The 5,187-nt window shown below is 52.2% G+C and overlaps 1 pseudogene; it reads right to left on the reverse strand.

Moving 5' to 3' along the window:
- Positions 1-4,593: 4,593 nt before the first annotated feature.
- Positions 4,594-4,712, reverse strand: LOC111738145 (annotated as a pseudogene).
- Positions 4,713-5,187: the final 475 nt, after the last annotated feature.

Here is a 5,187-nt window from a genome sequence, read left to right on the forward strand (position 1 = left end):
GAATAAGAAATAGGATACAATCTTGTATCAAAACTTTGAATAAAGTGCATTAGAGTTGTGCCTGAACCTAATCCTGCTACAGATATCATACTGAAGAAAGAAGGAAAATCAGTAAACCCTGAGAATTATCTTCATGTGCTCCAGGAGACAAGCGGACTCTGAAGGTGAGTGTGTATCCCCAGGAGAAGAAACGTTAAGCGCCTACTGAGTAAAAACTCCCACATTCCAGAAGGATTTCTAAGAGTTTTCATCTTCTAAGACAATGTGCTGAGTTAGGCCAATAAGACAAATCCCACAAGAGTGGAATATAGCCTTGTCTTCACTGAGTGGGTTCTGGTAATAATATTTTGCTGGGTTTTTTTAATTTTTTTTTTAGGATTTCGATTCCTTACAAAACACTTTTAATCAAATCATAATTTGATCAGATCTTTCACTGGGGATGGGGTTTACGCCTATGGTTTGTGAAAGCTGTCAACTGTCACTCGTGGTGACCATTTCCTTGAGTGTTTTGTAGTCTCGCTGTGAGTTAGATTTATTTGGGATTATTTTTCCTGCAGTAGCTTGTGGTGGCCTGAAGGGAGAGCATTCCCTTCCCGAGGAGATTTGCATTTCTTTCAGCCAGAAGCACTAGGGGTATGGATGCCCTGAGATGAGTTTCTTTGGTCTGGTTAGGGGTTCTCCCATTTTGAGGGTATTATAACATCGAACCTCATATTTGCATGAGGCACAAATTCTGGATTCCCAGAGGAGATTTTTTTCCTCTACCACTTAGGAATTAAGCAAAAACCAATAAGCTTTTCTACTGTCCTCCCACTACGGGCCAGTTTCTTCTAGTCCGTTTATTCCCAAGCTGAATGGCAGAACCACTCGGTTCCAGCTCCCCGTCTCATGCAGCCCACAGCTTTGCTGTCTACCCCGCTCCCCCCATGTTCGAGTTATACCTAGTGGCCTTTTTCTGTGTGTGGCCTTTGTTTACATACATGGGACAGCGATCAGCATGATCAATATCCATTGTGTAGAGTTTCAACACATATTTGTTGAAAAGCGTCATTCATGATAAATATCCATTGTGTAGAGTTTCAACACACATTTGTTGAAAAGCTCATTCATTTACTCCTTTCACAGGTCGTCAGTGCCTGCTGTCTTGCAAATCTTCCTTCTGTCCTTCTGCATCCACTCGCCACTCTCCTCTGCTCTGCAGGGGGGCTTATCTTATTAACAGCGGACATACCCACCCTTCTGATTTTCAGCTGGATTTGGCCAATGGGGAGTTTTAGGCAGGAGACTGGAGAAGGAGGTCAAGGGGTTGAGCTCCAGGACTCCTTCCTGGTGCGGTCTCAGAGCTCCCCTTCTTGGTAGGGCTGATGTGTCCCCTGACTTGTGGGCAGCTCCTGTCACACAGCATTCTCCCCAGGCAGTGGCAACGGTGACCTGCTCTCGCCAGCACCGAGTACCGAACTGCATCCTGTGTAAATCTTTGTAAAGAACTCTCTTGCCAAAATATCCTCAGTTGCCCTATTTGACCGTGCCACGGCTTCGCAGGAAGCATCTCAGGAAGCATCTCCCGAGGGCTGGGCACTTTGTCAGGCCCTGGGAGAAAACAGTGAGCAAAGTAGGCCTGTTCTCCACTCTCATGGCATGAATGTCCTAGAGGGAGGTGGTCAGATACCTAACTGATTATATTCAGGGAGTCATGTGCCATGCTGGAGGAGCGCGGGGCAGCTGGGGGCAGGAGGCAGTTAGCAAGTCCACGGGGGCCCAGGTTTCCCAGGTAGGTGTCATCTAAGCTGAATGCCTGAGTGGGAGTGAGCCCCATGAGGAGTGCATAGGCCTCTTTTTTAAGGTCCTCAAGGGACCATCTACCTGTATCTCGAAGATGAGGCAAGGGAAGGTAAAGGAACACAATTCAAGGTGGAGACATTTTATTATTTCTCAGCATCTGTGACTGAGTTTTGGTGGAAGAGGAAGCGGGAGCCAAGAGCCAGATTATTTAAGATGGCATTCTTGGGAACGCAGAGTTCTCGGCGAGGGAGTCGCACGAAGAGGTCTCGTTGGGGATGGATCCCGGGAGACCCACCTAGAAGGCAGTGAGTGAGGCAGGGCAGGGCGGAGGGGGAAGCCGGGCAGAGTGTGGTTCCCCTGCAGCTTCTGCTGATCCCCGTGAGGAGCTTTGGAGCTGGGATGGCACCGTCCCACACCGAGAGAAGGGGGCCAGGCCTCTGCCATCGCGCGCCAGCCTGTCGTTGGCCTCAGCCATCCCCTGGGACGGGACATAGCCTGGCAGGCAGGTCCCAGGGCTGAGGGCGGTTCCCGGTGGCGGGGCACAACAGCCCCACCCCCGGCAGCTGGGAGAGTGGGGACACTGACCTTGAAGAGGGCATCTGGGCAGAGCCCACAGCGCCCACTGAACAGGCTGAGGGTTCTGGGTTTTCTGCAAATTTTATTTGCCCTAGTGACAGAAAACGGGGAACTGAAATTTCCAAAACCACCATGATGTAAGGCCACGAAACCCACACTCGTGGCTGCGCACACTGCAGGAGGAGTCACATGCACCCTGCCACTCACTCCACTTGACTGGCCCCTGGTCACTCACCTGCGGTCATCAAGACACAAACAGAAGCATCGGAGGGGAACTGGACGGTCCCTCCTGGCGTTGATCTTCAGCTTCCCCTTCTCCCTCTTTCTCTTTCCCCATCTGACTGGCCACACTCCAGCTTTTGCACGGCTGGGTGGACCGGACAGTCACTGGTCTGATGGTAACCATACGGTATCTTTTCTTATGAACAGAGGTCAAAGGTAACAACCTACGTAGCATCCTCACTTTAGAAATATTCCCTTTAACACAATTAAATCATGATGGATTTTAACTGTGCAGGTCAGGGTTGGGCCCTGACCCTCAGCCTGGGCGGGTGCTGGGACCTCCTAGGGCCAAGGCGCAGGTGAGCCCCACACGTTAGGGACCGGTGGCTGTGCTCCCTCCCTGCCCAGCACTCCCCAGGGACGGTCCCTGAGGCTCCTCCGAGGCTCCGCAGCCATCCCGGTCCAGGCCCTACAGCCCCCAAGGACTTGATTTGAGCTGGCCACTATCATCTCTGCACTGTGGCCCTCGGTACCCATCTCTTTCCCACCTCAAAGGATTTCGCCGCACACTCTGGAAAGGGTCATTGAAAGGGCCCTTCGTTTCCCAGGAAACCAGGACTTCAAACCACAAAGGCTGCTCCTGTCCCCTCTGGAGAGCCCAGAACCTGGGGACAACGCTGCACTTTCCTAGAGGGAAGGAGGAAATGTGATTCCGTGCCCCTCCGCCGTGCGCTGACACGGGAGGGGACGGGCAGGAGTCTGAAGTTATCTTGCTTTTCTGATTGCACCACAGAGCCAGCGGATGTTTTTCCGTTCTTATCTTGCTTGGTGTCCCACAGCGTTTGACATCGCTGACACTTCTCCTTTGGGGCTCCTTGCTGTCTGTGTTCCCGAGAGTTCCGTCTTGAGCCATGTGTCCACCCCCCATGGTGTCCAGTGCCTGTGACTCCAGATGTGGTCTCCACCCATGTGCTTGGCTGGATTCAAGGCCGGCACATCCAGCTTCTCCTGACACTGCCTGGAACCTGGGTGCCACCCCCCGCCCCCCCTGCCCTGCACACATACACAATTTCTAAGTCCACTTGTCCTGAAAACTGACCCCATCATCAGGCATCCTGAGCCAGGTTGCCCACCCCGCTGGGCCAGGGCCCAAACCTTGACCTCTGTTCCAACCTCTCTCCCTCCGTCCCTTCCTCCCTCCCTCTCTTCCTTCCTCTGTCCCTCCCTCCCTCCCTCAATCCAAGTCCTGAGGAGTCACTCTCCCCTTCGTCATGTCCCAGCAAGGTCATGTCCCAGCAAGGTCACTGCTAAAACCTCCACCTAGGGTCTCTGAGAAGAAGCACACTATCTTCTCGATAAGTATTGGGTGAATAAATGATTAAAGTGCAACCCCCCCGCCCCCCGATTTAATGACAGTTTCCACTGGAATCTGTTATTTACTCTGTTTGGATGAAGGACAGGAGAGGAGGTTTGACTAAGGAGGAAGACGTGGGGCCGGGAGGCGAAAGCAATACTTTTTTACAATTCACTTAAGGCAGTTTCCAAAAGGACAGACAGAGACCTTGTAGTCGAAACGTCCGGTGTCTTCGTCAGCTCTGTCTGCTGTAACTAATCACTATAGACAGGGTAGCTTAAACAACAGACTTTTATTTCTCACCGTTCTGGAGCCTAAGAGTCCAAGATCAAGGTGCCAGTGGATCTGGTGCGTGGGGCGAGCTGCTTCCTGCTTCGCAGATGGCTGCTTTCTCGGGGTACCCTCACGTGGGAACAGCAGAGAGAGAACAAGCTCTTTGCGTCTCTCTTATATGGACACTAACCCCATTTGTGAGGGCTCTATCTTCACGACTTCATCACCTTCCGAAGGTCTCACCTCCAAATGCCATCACCTTGGGGGTTAGAATTTCATTTTCTTTTCTTTTTTTTTTTTAGGTGAGGCAACCCTTGGTTGACTTCACAGATTGCAAGGACCTTGTCAGTTTACGATCCCTTATTTTTTTATTTTTTTACTTTTTACGCCTACAGCACCTGGTCTTCCTAGGTGGTCTCCCTTCCAAGTTCTAACCAGGCCTGACCCTGCTTAGCTTCCGAGATCAGACGAGATCGGGCACGCTCAGGGTAGCATGGATGTAGAAGGTTAAGATTTCAAGATGTGAATTTTAGGGGTCCCAAACGTTCAGTCCGCAACTGGTGAACAGATATCCACGTGTCTGCGTATGAAAACCTGTCCATCCCACTGGGAGGGGAAAGGGGCGGCTGGGAAGCGTGGAGTGGGGACACGCGTCTTGCTGGGTGGGCGGGAGAAGCGGGAGCTTTGCGTCTGCGCTGGTGGAGAGGCTCCGAGTGTGAGCAGCGGAGATGGACCCAGGCCCACCTAGTGATGAAGGGGAGCGCTGGACGGTCCTCGGCGTTGATCACAGGACAGAAGGAATTGCTGGGCATCTGGCCTTGGGACAGACATGACCCAGGGCAGTTCTGTGTTGGGACTTCTCCCCTGGGTGGTCATGAGTCTTCTCTCCAGGGCACTGCTGGCCACTGTGGGGCCCTGTCATGGCCATCATTTCTGGGAGCAGGAATCTGACTGGCTTAGCTAGATTTCGTGGTAGGCAG

The sequence above is a fragment of the Pteropus vampyrus genome, unplaced genomic scaffold (assembly GCF_000151845.1).
Source record: "Pteropus vampyrus isolate Shadow unplaced genomic scaffold, Pvam_2.0 Scaffold35, whole genome shotgun sequence".
In the NCBI taxonomy this organism is placed as follows: Eukaryota; Metazoa; Chordata; class Mammalia; order Chiroptera; family Pteropodidae; genus Pteropus; species Pteropus vampyrus.